Source organism: Ranitomeya imitator, chromosome 10, assembly GCF_032444005.1.
Source record: "Ranitomeya imitator isolate aRanImi1 chromosome 10, aRanImi1.pri, whole genome shotgun sequence".
Classification (NCBI taxonomy): domain Eukaryota; kingdom Metazoa; phylum Chordata; class Amphibia; order Anura; family Dendrobatidae; genus Ranitomeya; species Ranitomeya imitator.
Genome location: NC_091291.1, coordinates 128459703 through 128473679, shown reverse-complemented (window position 1 = coordinate 128473679; position 13977 = coordinate 128459703). Strand labels below are relative to the sequence as shown.

The 13977-nt window shown below is 51.9% G+C and overlaps 1 protein-coding gene across 1 annotated transcript in view; it reads right to left on the bottom strand.

Moving 5' to 3' along the window:
• NOC2L (NOC2 like nucleolar associated transcriptional repressor) overlaps positions 1-13977 on the bottom strand; it is a 101991-nt gene that overhangs the window by 78532 nt on the left and 9482 nt on the right. The window lies entirely within an intron of this gene.

Sequence of the window (13977 nt, the reverse complement as noted above, 5' to 3'; positions counted from 1 at the left end):
ACTGCAATCAATGATGAAAAGTAAGCCCCCCCCCCCGCACAGAACAGATGGCCGTCCGCCGGACCCTCATCTCTTCGGACTTCCCCATAATTAGTGGGGTGGATTTTCACACCAAGAACAAAGGGATCGGCGGTCCGAAATCAGATGTGCCAAATCCTTCTCTCCCCAAGGACCCCCATATACATTAGACCATCGGCCGCGCTCGCTGACATCAGTCTTACGTGTATGGGGGGCTTTAGCTGGAGCCACGCATACACCAGCTCACCTGATTGCAGCTTCCAGGATATTCGGGCGCTGGAATCACCACTCTTGCCCCATGTGGCCAAAACATAAATCAAAAGAAAAAGGATTTTCCAGTTGCTTTTCAGATTAGTCCTGTGACAAAACACTCTGGGATCGCCTTTGCTGGGGTCAAAGGTAACGTGGTTTGTGCATTGAATGAGGCGTACAGCAGGTTTCTGAGCAGGCTGACCTCAGGTCAGATTTATTAACGTGAAAGCAACACAAAAAACAAAACATAAAAATAAATCCTAGCCTGTCCGGCACTAACTAAACAAATACGTTGCTATCTCAACAACTGGGGGGCTTCTCCCACCCAGCTAACATCACACAGATCTTGAGCAGAGCTCTTCACTCATGTTTGTCTCACACAGGCAGGCAATCTGTGTGCCCCAGGCAGACGCTGGAAACACCCAGCTGGTCATCTTTTATTCCTGCAATCATTAACCCATTAGCACCCTGAAGATACTGAGTGGCCTAATTCACATAGGACAAACACCTGGGCAAGATATACCTGCCTCCAACTACCACACCAGCATGAGTCTTACATATCCCCCCCCCTTGCTCAGACCACTCCGGTCGAGCAAGAACACTTTTGAAACAGTGCACTCGGGATAGGGCATCGGCGTTCCCCATCTGCACCCCAGGTCGGTGCTCCACCGTAAAAGAGTAAGCCTGCAGGGCAAGGAACCACCGGGTTACCCGACTATTACGGTCCTTGTGGAGGTGCATCCACTTGAGAGGGGCATGGTCTGTGACCAGCCTAAACTTCCTACCAGCCAGGTAATACTTGAGGGAGTCGAGAGCCCATTTAATGGCTAGGCACTCTTTTTCAACCACCGCATACCTCTGCTCATGTACATTCAGTTTCCGACTGAGATAGAGGACCGGGTGTTCGACTTCGTCCCTCACCTGGGAAAGTACAGCTCCGACACCAGTATCAGAGGCATCAGTTTGTACCACAAACTCGCTGCTGAAATCAGGAGTCACTAGTGAAAGACAGGTGAAACTGTACAATATTGTGGTCGCTATTTCCTAGATGCCCGACCACCTGCAGATTTGTTATTCTAATAGACCTCACAGAATAACAAATCTGCAGGTGGTTGGGCATCTAGGAAATAGCGACCACAATATTGTGCAGTTTCACCTGTCTTTCACTAGGGGGACTTGTCAGGGAGTCACAAAAACACTGAACTTTAGGAAGGCAAAGTTTGACCAGCTTAGAGATGCCCTTAATCTGGTAGACTGGGACAATATCCTCAGAAATGAGAATACAGATAATAAATGGGAAATGTTTAAGAACATCCTAAATAGGCAGTGTAAGCGGTTTATACCTTGTGGGAATAAAAGGACTAGAAATAGGAAAAACCCAATGTGGCTAAACAAAGAAGTAAGACAGGCAATTAACAGTAAAAAGAAAGCATTTGCACTACTAAAGCAGGATGGCACCATTGAAGCTCTAAAAAACTATAGGGAGAAAAATACTTTATCTAAAAAACTAATTAAAGCTGCCAAAAAGGAAACAGAGAAGCACATTGCTAAGGAGAGTAAAACTAATCCCAAACTGTTCTTCAACTATATCAATAGTAAAAGAATAAAAACTGAAAATGTAGGCCCCTTAAAAAAATAGTGAGGAAAGAATGGTTGTAGATGACGAGGAAAAAGCTAACATATTAAACACCTTCTTCTTCACGGTATTCACGGTGGAAAATGAAATGCTAGGTGAAATCCCAAGAAACAATGAAAACCCTATATTAAGGGTCACCAATCTAACCCAAGAAGAGGTGCGAAACCAGCTAAATAAGATTAAAATAGATAAATCTCCGGGTCCGGATGGCTTACACCCACGAGTACTAAGAGAACTAAGTAATGTAATAGATAAACCATTATTTCTTATTTTTAGGGACTCTATAGCGACAGGGTCTGTTCCGCAGGACTGGCGCATAGCAAATGTGGTGCCAATATTCAAAAAGGGCTCTAAAAGTGAACCTGGAAATTATAGGCCAGTAAGTCTAACCTCTATTGTTGGTAAAATATTTGAAGGGTTTCTGAGGGATGTTATTCTGGATTATCTCAATGAGAATAACTGTTTAACTCCATATCAGCATGGTTTTATGAGAAATCGCTCCTGTCAAACCAATCTAATCAGTTTTTATGAAGAGGTAAGCTATAGGCTGGACCACGGTGAGTCATTGGACGTGGTATATCTCGATTTTTCCAAAGCGTTTGATACCGTGCCGCACAAGAGGTTGGTACACAAAATGAGAATGCTTGGTCTGGGGGAAATTGTGTGTAAATGGGTTAGTAACTGGCTTAGTGATAGAAAGCAGAGGGTGGTTATAAATGGTATAGTCTCTAACTGGGTCGCTGTGACCAGTGGGGTACCGCAGGGGTCAGTATTGGGACCTGTTCTCTTCAACATATTCATTAATGATCTGGTAGAAGGTTTACACAGTAAAATATCGATATTTGCAGATGATACAAAACTATGTAAAGCAGTTAATACAAGAGAAGATAGTATTCTGCTACAGATGGATCTGGATAAGTTGGAAACTTGGGCTGAAAGGTGGCAGATGAGGTTTAACAATGATAAATGTAAGGTTATACACATGGGAAGAAGGAATCAATGTCACCATTACACACTGAACGGGAAACCACTGGGTAAATCTGACAGGGAGAAGGACTTGGGGATCCTAGTTAATGATAAACTTACCTGGAGCAGCCAGTGCCAGGCAGCAGCTGCCAAGGCAAACAGGATCATGGGGTGCATTAAAAGAGGTCTGGATACACATGATGAGAGCATTATACTGCCTCTGTACAAATCCCTAGTTAGACCGCACATGGAGTACTTTGTCCAGTTTTGGGCACCGGTGCTCAGGAAGGATATAATGGAACTAGAGAGAGTACAAAGGAGGGCAACAAAATTAATAAAGGGGATGGGAGAACTACAATACCCAGATAGATTAGCGAAATTAGGATTATTTAGTCTAGAAAAAAAGACGACTGAGGGGCGATCTAATAACCATGTATAAGTATATAAGGGGACAATACAAATATCTCGCTGAGGATCTGTTTATACCAAGGAAGGTGACGAGCACAAGGGGGCATTCTTTGCGTCTGGAGGAGAGAAGGTTTTTCCACCAACATAGAAGAGGATTCTTTACTGTTAGGGCAGTGAGAATCTGGAATTGCTTGCCTGAGGAGGTGGTGATGGCGAACTCAGTCGAGGGGTTCAAGAGAGGCCTGGATGTCTTCCTGGAGCAGAACAATATTGTATCATACAATTAGGTTCTGTAGAAGGACGTAGATCTGGGGATTTATTATGATGGAATATAGGCTGAACTGGATGGACAAATGTCTTTTTTCGGCCTTACTAACTATGTTACTATGTTACTATGTAGTAGGGGCTGAGAGCACAAAGCCCGTTTCAGGCCGTTAGGGCAGAGCGGTCTTTCCAGGATTTTATCAGATTCACATGATAAATCTGTTCCGGTTTTCTCTTACCCGGCTGGTACACTTTATAGTTCACTTCACCAACTCTTTCTCGGACCTCAAATGGGCCCTGCCATTTCACCAGGAATTTACTATCCACCGTAGGGATTAGGACCAACACCCTATCGCCGGGTGCAAATGTACGGACCTTAGCGCCTCTATCATAACTTTGCCTCTGTGCTCCCTGGGCCTGTAAAATATGGTCCCTAACAATGGGCATGACAGCGGCAATACGATCCTGCATTTGTGTTACATGGTCGATCACCGTTTTAAAGGGAGTGACTTGACCTTCCCAGGTTTCTTTTGCGACGTCCAGCAGTCCCCGGGGACGACGGGCGTACAACAGTTCGAAAGGCGAAAATCCTGTGGAAGACTGGGGAACTTCCCTAATGGCAAACAGCAAATAGGGTAACAAGTAATCCCAGTTCTTCCCATCTTTGTCTATCGCCTTCCGGAGCATCTGTTTTAAGGTTTTGTTGAAGCGCTCAACCAGGCCATCTGTTTGAGGGTGATAGACAGACGTACGCAACGGGTCTATTTGTAAGAGCCTGCAGAGCTCCTTCATTACCCTCGACATAAAGGGAATCCCCTGGTCGGTGAGTATCTGTTTTGGAATTCCCACCCGACTAAACACTTGTACCAATTCCTTGGCGATCGTCTTGGTAGCTGTGTTACGCAAAGGGACGGCTTCCGGGTAACGAGTGGCATAGTCCACGATGACGAGGATATGTTGGTGCCCACGTGCGGATCGGGGAAGGGGCCCAACCAAATCCATTCCAATTCTCTCAAAAGGGACCCTGATGATAGGAAGGGGTACCAAAGGGCTACGGAACTGAGATTTAGGGGCCGCGATTTGGCACTCTGGACAGGACTCACAATAGTTACGCACATCATAATGTATTCCAGGCCAAACAAAACAATGCAATATCCTTTCTGTGGTTTTCTGTACCCCCAGATGTCCCCCCATTTTATGTCCGTGGGCCAAATCCAGTACCTTCCGCCGATAAGGTTTGGGTACCACTAACCGTTGCACTGTGTCTTCCCCTTTTTTTTCTACCTGGTAGAGCAAATCATTTTCAAGAACCATATACGGGTACGCTAGCCTAGTGTCAGGTTCTACGGGTACCCCATCTATCATTTTTACATTTTTCCTAGCCGGAGTCAGGGTAGGATCTTTCATTTGCTCGCTGTGGAAGTCATCCACCTGGACTCCCAAATCTGGCAGGCAGGGTGCCGGATGGATGTCTGCCTCCGCCTCTCGCTGAGGTTCCTCAGTTTCCTCTGTTTCCCCCGCCATGACGGAGAAGGGGTACTGAAGGTTAGATTCACTAACCTCCCCAGCAACATCTTCCTGTGGGGTCTCCTCTAGGGACTCGGGACCTCCAGATGGCATGGGAGAAGATTCACGGGTACAGCTACCGTGAAGGAGCAACTGATTCTCCCACAACTGCCAGAAATAGGGAAAATCCCTGCCCAGGATTACATCCTGTAACAATGCGGGAACGAGTCCCACTTTGTGCTGCACTGACCCATAGGGAGTAGAAATCCATATGACCGCTGTTAAGTACGAGCGGGTATCACCATGCACACAAGTCACAGAAAACTTGTCAGACGGACCAGACGGAAGTGCCACCAGACTAGCTTTCACCAGAGTCACCACACTTCCAGAGTCTAGTAATGCCACAACATTTTTCCCATCAACAGATAATTCACACAGGTGTTTCACTGTATCATTTTGACCCGCATTCACACTCACTAGCTGTGTAACCAAAGACATGCGTTTTCTAGAGTCTATAACGTCGCACTGCATGGGTTCAGCGGTAACAGGACAGTTCGCAGAAACATGACCCTTCTCATGGCAGCGGAAACACCTAACAGGTCCCCTACTGAGACCACCGTCCAATACTCTTGGTCTCGGAGTGCGAACAGTCCCGGACTCCTCCCCCACAGTTTTAAGCGATTTTCCTTCACCCGTGGTCCCTGGAACAGTCTTACCGGTTCCACGAGGAGGCACAGACCGGGGGTTGGCGGTGTCGTCGGGAAGTCCTTCTGCCACGGAATAACGCTCGACCAACTCCACAAGTTGATCCGCTGTCGTGGGATTTCCTTGGCTTACCCACCTTTTCAGCGCTGGGGGTAGTACTCTCAGGTACTTGTCCAGGACAACACGCTGGATTATTTCGGGTATTGTCAGTACCTCGGTTTGCAGCCATTTCTTTGTCAAGTAGATCAGGTCGAACATCTGAGACCGCGCCGGTTTATCTTGCTGGTATGTCCACTGATGTACCCTCTGTGCACGGACAGCCGTCGTCACACCCAGCCGGGCCAGGATCTCAGCTTTCAGCTTCTCAAAGTCCTGAGCGACCTCCGGGTCCAAATCATGGTAAGCTTTTTGGGCCTCGCCGGAGAGAAACGGGGCAATCAAATCGGCCCATCGTGCCTTCGGCCACTTCTCTCTCAATGCCGTCCGCTCAAACGTTGTCAGGTATGCCTCGACGTCATCTTCTGCAGTCAGCTTTTGCCAGTATCGACTCACATGGATCCTTCTGGACTCTGCTTCCGGGTCAGCGTCAGGCATGCTCACCAGGCGCTGCGCCACCTGTTGGAGAAGTTGGCGGTCTGCAACCGTCATGTCCAGTAACTCCTTCAGCTGTGCGGCCATCAAGCGATTAGCTTCGTGCTGTGCGGCAGTGGCCTGCTGCTGTACGGCAGTGGACTGTACTAAGGCTTTCACCACGTCTTCCATGCTGTCGCCTGTGCCACGGTATGCCCGCGTTCTCCACCACAATGTGACAAAACACTCTGGGATGAAAGGTCACGTGGTTTGTGCATTGAATCTGAGGCATACAGCAGGTTTCTGAGCAGGCTGACCTCAGGTCAGATTTATTAACGTGAAAGCAACATGAACAAAACAAAACATAAAAATAAATCCTAGCCTGTCCGGCACTAACTAAACAAATACGTTGCCATCTCAACAACTGGGGGGCTTCTCCCACCCAGCTAACATCACACAGATCTTGAGCAGAGCTCTTCACTCATGTTTGTCTCACACAGGCAGGCAATCTGTGTGCCCCAGGCAGACGCTGGAAACACCCAGCTGGTCATCTTTTATTCCTGCAACCATTAACCCATTAGCACCCTGAAGATACTGAGTGGCCTAATTCACATAGGACAAACACCTGGGCGAGATATACCTGCCTCCATCTACCACACCAGCATGAGTCTAAGAGTACAGTCACACTATACCATTTCGATCGCTACGACGGTACGATTCGTGACGTTCCAGCGATATCGTTACGATATCGCTGTGTCTGACACGCAGCAGCGATCAGGGATCCTGCTGAGAATCGTACGTCGTAGCAGATCGTATGGAACTTTCTTTCATCGCTGGATCTCCCGCTGTCATCGCTAGATCGGTGTGTGTGACACCGATCTAGCGATGCGATCCAGCGATGCGTTCGCTTGTAACCAGGGTAAACATCGGGTAACTAAGCGCAGGGCCGCGCTTAGTAACCCGATTTTTACCCTGGTTACAAGCGTAAAACTAAAAAAAAAACAAACAGCACATACTTACATTCTGGTGTCCGTCAGGTCCCTTGCCGTCTGCTTCCCGCACTGTGACTGCCGACCGTAAAGTGAAAGCAGAGCACAGCGGTGACGTACTTTCACTTTACGGCCGGCAGTCACAGTGCGGGAAACAGACGGCAAGGGACGTGACGGACACCAGATGTAAGCATGTGCTGTTTGTTTTTTTTTTAGTTTTACGCTTGTAACCAGGGTAAACATCGGGTTACTAAGCGCGGTCCTGCGCTTAGTTACCCGATGTTTACCCTGGTTACCCAGGGACCTCGGCATCGTTGGTCGCTGGAGAGCTGTCTGTGTGACAGCTCCCCAGCGACCACACTACGATTTACCTACGATCACGGCCAGGTCATATCGCTGGTCGTGATCGTAGGTAAATCGTATAGTGTGACGGTACCCTTACAGTCCCCTTTCACACATCAGTTTTTTGCCATCAGACACAATCCATTGGCTCGACAGATCGGTTGCAGATTGTGAGAAACTGAAGCGATTTGATCCGTTTTTAGCCGGATACGACTAGCGGATTTGGCTAATTGGATCCTAAATTTAAAAAAAAAAAAAAACTGGAGCATGCTCAGTTTAAAAAAACGGAATCTGACGCCGGATTCCATCATTTGACGGTTCCGGGGCCCGTAGGCTTCCATTCCAGCAAATGACGGACGGCGACAGATCCGTCATCGCTGTCCGTTTTTACTAAGTACACAAAAAAACGTTACTTTGTCCGTTCTTTCCGGCCGCCAGACAAACAATTTTAAAACGGATCCGGCAAAAGACGGATGAAACGTGAGGCAATCCGTCGCTAATACAAGTCTATGAGAAAAGAGAGGATCCAGCGGCATCAGTCGCCAGATCCGTTATTTTTTTTCAAAATCGACGGTTTGCGACTGTTGGCAAAAAAGCTGATGTGTGAAAGGGGCCTAAACAAGATTCAAAAAGTGACAACACCGAGGATCCTGGAACATCTGAGAAATAGGAGATTGTTTCTTACATGTTTCAGACGAAATCTAAGTCCATCATTTATTAAGGATTAGGCCACTCACTGCAGGGATCACATGACCGCTGCAGCCAATCAATGATGTCAGTACATATAGCATAAGACTGCAGAGGCCAGTGATTGGTTGCAGCGGTCATGTATGGAGTGAAACTGAGTAAACACATTACATACAAAGTCTAACGGACTCCTCATCAGAGGGGTCAAACAAAAGTATCTGTACCCCAACCTCTGTGTCCTGGGGCGGTCCGGAGCCCCCCGTACAAGCTAGATGGAGGATGACTTATGTGACATCCAGTGGGGAGCAGCGCGGAGGGGTGACTGCAGGTTGGATTCAACTCTTACCACCTGTTGAGAATGATTTCAGGGCTCGTCCCTGTCATGGTGGGTAGATGTGGCCCCGCATCTATAGAACGGGCCCTGGAGGAAGCCTCCCAACACCTATAGAACGGGCTACAGCCAGGGACGGAGGAGGTCGCCCAGCAGCTATAGAACGGGCTACAGCCAGGGACGGAGGAGGTGCCCAGCACCTATAGAAAGGGCCCCGCAGAGGATGGAGGAGGCCTCCCAGCACCTATAGAAGGGGCCCTGCTGGAGATGGAGGTCGCCCCGCACATAGAGAATGGGCTACCGCCACTGGAGACGGAAGAGACCACCCTGCAGCTATAGTACAGCCTCACAGTACAGCCGGCCTCCCCTCACAGTACAGCCGGCTTCCCCTCATATTACAACAGGACTACCTTCACAGTACATTACAGCGGGTCTCCCCTCATATTACAGCAGGACTACCTTCACAGTACATTACAGCGGGCCTCCCCTCACAGTACAGTACAGCAGGCCTCCCATCACAGTACAGCCGGCCTCCCCTCACAGTACAGCCGGCCTCCCCTCACAGTACAGCGGGCCTGACCTCACAGTACAGCGGGCCTGACCTCACAGTACAGCCGGTCTCCCCTCACAGTACAGCCGGCCTCCCCTCACAGTACAGCCGGCCTCCCCTCACAGTACAGCCGGCCTCCCCTCACAGTACAGCGGGACTACCTTCACAGTACAGCGGGCCTCCCATCACAGTACAGCGGGACTACCTTCACAGTACAGCGGGACTACCTTCACAGTACAGCGGGACTACCTTCACAGTACAGCGGGACTACCTTCACAGTACAGCGGGCCTCCCATCACAGTACAGCGGGCCTCCCATCACAGTACAGCGGGCCTCACATCACAGTACAGCGGGCCTCCCATCACAGTACAGCGGGACTACCTTCACAGTACAGCGGGCCTCCCATCACAGTACAGCGGGCCTCCCATCACAGTACAGCGGGCCTCCCATCACAGTACAGCGGGCCTCCCATCACAGTACAGCGGGCCTCCCCTCACAGTACAGCGGGACTACCTTCACAGTACAGCGGGCCTCCCCTCACAGTACAGCGGGACTACCTTCACAGTACAGCGGGCCTCCCCTCACAGTACAGCGGGACTACCTTCACAGTACAGCGGGCCTCCCATCACAGTACAGCGGGCCTCCCATCACAGTACAGCGGGACTACCTTCACAGTACAGCGGGCCTCCCATCACAGTACAGCGGGCCTCCCATCACAGTACAGCGGGCCTCCCATCACAGTACAGCGGGCCTCCCATCACAGTACAGCGGGCCTCCCATCACAGTACAGCGGGCCTCCCCTCACAGTACAGCGGGCCTCCCCTCACAGTACAGCGGGCTTCCCCTCACAGTACAGCGGGCCTCCCCTCACAGTACATTACAGCGGGCCTCCAATCACAATAAAGCGGGCCTCCCCTCATATTACAGCAGGACAACCTTCACAGCACATTACAGCGGGTCTCCCCTCATATTACAGCGGGCCTCCCCTCATATTACAGCCGGACTCCCTTCACAGTACATTACAGCAGGTCTCCCCTCACAGTACAGCCGGCCTCCACTCACAGTACAGCAGGACTACCTTCAAAATACATTACGGCAGGTCTCCCCTCAAAATACATTACGGCGGGCCTCCCCTCACAGTACAGCAGGACTACCTTCACAGTACATTACAGCGGCCCTCCCCTCACAGTACATTACAGCGGCCCTCCCCTCACAGTACATTACAGCGGCCCTCACAGTACATTACAGCGGCCCTCCCCTCACAGTACATTACAGCGGCCCTCCCCTCACAGTACATTACAGCGTCCCTCCCCTCACAGTACATTACAGCGGCCCTCCCCTCACAGTACATTACAGCGGCCCTCCCCTCACAGTACATTACAGCGTCCCTCCCCTCACAGTACATTACAGCGGCCCTCCCCTCACAGTACATTACAGCGTCCCTCCCCTCACAGTACATTACAGCGTCCCTCCCCTCACAGTACATTACAGCGTCCCTCCCCTCACAGTACATTACAGCGTCCTTCCCCTCACAGTACATTACAGCGGCCCTCCCCTCGCGGCACAGTACAACGGGCCTCCACTCACAGTACAGCGGGTTTCCCTTCACAGTACAGTACAGGGGGCCTCCCCTCACAGTACAGTACAGCGGCCCTCCCCTCGCGGCACAGTACAACGGGCCTCCACTCACAGTACAGTACAGCGGGCCTCCCCTCACAGTACAGCAGGACTACCATCACAGTACAGTACAGCGGGTCTCCCCTCACAGTACAGCAGGACTACCGTCACAGTACATTACAGCGGGACTACCGTCACAGTACATTACAGCGGGTCTCCCCTCACAGTACAGCGGGACTCCCCTCACAGTACATTACAGCGGGACTCCCCTCACAGTACATTACAGCGGGACTCCCCTCACAGTACTTTACAGCGGGACTCCCCTCACAGTACATTACAGCGGCCCTCCCCTCACAGTACATTACAGCGGCCCTCCCCTCACAGTACATTACAGCGGCCCTCCCCTCACAGTACATTACAGCGGCCCTCCCCTCACAGTACAGTACAGCGGGCCTCCCCTCACAGTACAGCAGGACTACCATCACAGTACAGTACAGCGGGTCTCCCCTCACAGTACAGCAGGACTACCGTCACAGTACATTACAGCGGGACTACCGTCACAGTACATTACAGCGGGACTACCGTCACAGTACATTACAGCGGGTCTCCCCTCACAGTACAGCGGGACTCCCCTCACAGTACATTACAGCGGCCCTCCCCTCACAGTACAGTACAGCGGCCCTCCCCTCACAGTACAGTACAGCGGGCCTCCCCTCACAGTACAGTAAAGCGGGCCTCCCCTCATTACAGCAGGACTACCTTCACAGTACATTACAGCGGGTCTCCCCTCACAGTCCCCTCACAGTACAGCGGGCCTCCCCTCACAGTCCCCTCACAGTACAGCGGGCCTCCCCTCACAGTACAGCGGGCCTCCCCTCACAGTACAGCGGGACTACCTTCACAGTACAGCGGGCCTCCCCTCACAGTACAGCGGGACTACCTTCACAGTACAGCGGGCCTCCCATCACAGTACAGCGGGCCTCCCATCACAGTACAGCGGGCCTCCCCTCACAGTACAGCGGGACTACCTTCACAGTACAGCGGGCCTCCCCTAACAGTACAGCGGGACTACCTTCACAGTACAGCGGGCCTCCCATCACAGTACAGCGGGCCTCCCATCACAGTACAGCGGGCCTCCCCTCACAGTACAGCGGGACTACCTTCACAGTACAGCGGGCCTCCCCTCACAGTACAGCGGGACTACCTTCACAGTACAGCGGGCCTCCCATCACAGTACAGCGGGCCTCCCATCACAGTACAGCGGGACTACCTTCACAGTACAGCGGGCCTCCCATCACAGTACAGCGGGCCTCCCATCACAGTACAGCGGGCCTCCCATCACAGTACAGCGGGCCTCCCATCACAGTACAGCGGGCCTCCCATCACAGTACAGCGGGCCTCCCATCACAGTACAGCGGGCCTCCCCTCACAGTACAGCGGGCTTCCCCTCACAGTACAGCGGGCCTCCCCTCACAGTACATTACAGCGGGCCTCCAATCACAATAAAGCGGGCCTCCCCTCATATTACAGCAGGACAACCTTCACAGCACATTACAGCGGGTCTCCCCTCATATTACAGCGGGCCTCCCCTCATATTACAGCCGGACTCCCTTCACAGTACATTACAGCAGGTCTCCCCTCACAGTACAGCCGGCCTCCACTCACAGTACAGCAGGACTACCTTCAAAATACATTACGGCAGGTCTCCCCTCAAAATACATTACGGCGGGCCTCCCCTCACAGTACAGCAGGACTACCTTCACAGTACATTACAGCGGCCCTCCCCTCACAGTACATTACAGCGGCCCTCCCCTCACAGTACATTACAGCGGCCCTCACAGTACATTACAGCGGCCCTCCCCTCACAGTACATTACAGCGGCCCTCCCCTCACAGTACATTACAGCGTCCCTCCCCTCACAGTACATTACAGCGGCCCTCCCCTCACAGTACATTACAGCGGCCCTCCCCTCACAGTACATTACAGCGTCCCTCCCCTCACAGTACATTACAGCGGCCCTCCCCTCACAGTACATTACAGCGTCCCTCCCCTCACAGTACATTACAGCGTCCCTCCCCTCACAGTACATTACAGCGTCCCTCCCCTCACAGTACATTACAGCGTCCTTCCCCTCACAGTACATTACAGCGGCCCTCCCCTCGCGGCACAGTACAACGGGCCTCCACTCACAGTACAGCGGGTTTCCCTTCACAGTACAGTACAGGGGGCCTCCCCTCACAGTACAGTACAGCGGCCCTCCCCTCGCGGCACAGTACAACGGGCCTCCACTCACAGTACAGTACAGCGGGCCTCCCCTCACAGTACAGCAGGACTACCATCACAGTACAGTACAGCGGGTCTCCCCTCACAGTACAGCAGGACTACCGTCACAGTACATTACAGCGGGACTACCGTCACAGTACATTACAGCGGGTCTCCCCTCACAGTACAGCGGGACTCCCCTCACAGTACATTACAGCGGGACTCCCCTCACAGTACATTACAGCGGGACTCCCCTCACAGTACTTTACAGCGGGACTCCCCTCACAGTACATTACAGCGGCCCTCCCCTCACAGTACATTACAGCGGCCCTCCCCTCACAGTACATTACAGCGGCCCTCCCCTCACAGTACATTACAGCGGCCCTCCCCTCACAGTACAGTACAGCGGGCCTCCCCTCACAGTACAGCAGGACTACCATCACAGTACAGTACAGCGGGTCTCCCCTCACAGTACAGCAGGACTACCGTCACAGTACATTACAGCGGGACTACCGTCACAGTACATTACAGCGGGACTACCGTCACAGTACATTACAGCGGGTCTCCCCTCACAGTACAGCGGGACTCCCCTCACAGTACATTACAGCGGCCCTCCCCTCACAGTACAGTACAGCGGCCCTCCCCTCACAGTACAGTACAGCGGGCCTCCCCTCACAGTACAGTACAGCGGGCCTCCCCTCATTACAGCAGGACTACCTTCACAGTACATTACAGCGGGTCTCCCCTCACAGTCCCCTCACAGTACAGCGGGCCTCCCCTCACAGTCCCCTCACAGTACAGCGGGCCTCCCCTCACAGTACAGCGGGCCTCCCCTCACAGTACAGCGGGACTACCTTCACAGTACAGCGGGCCT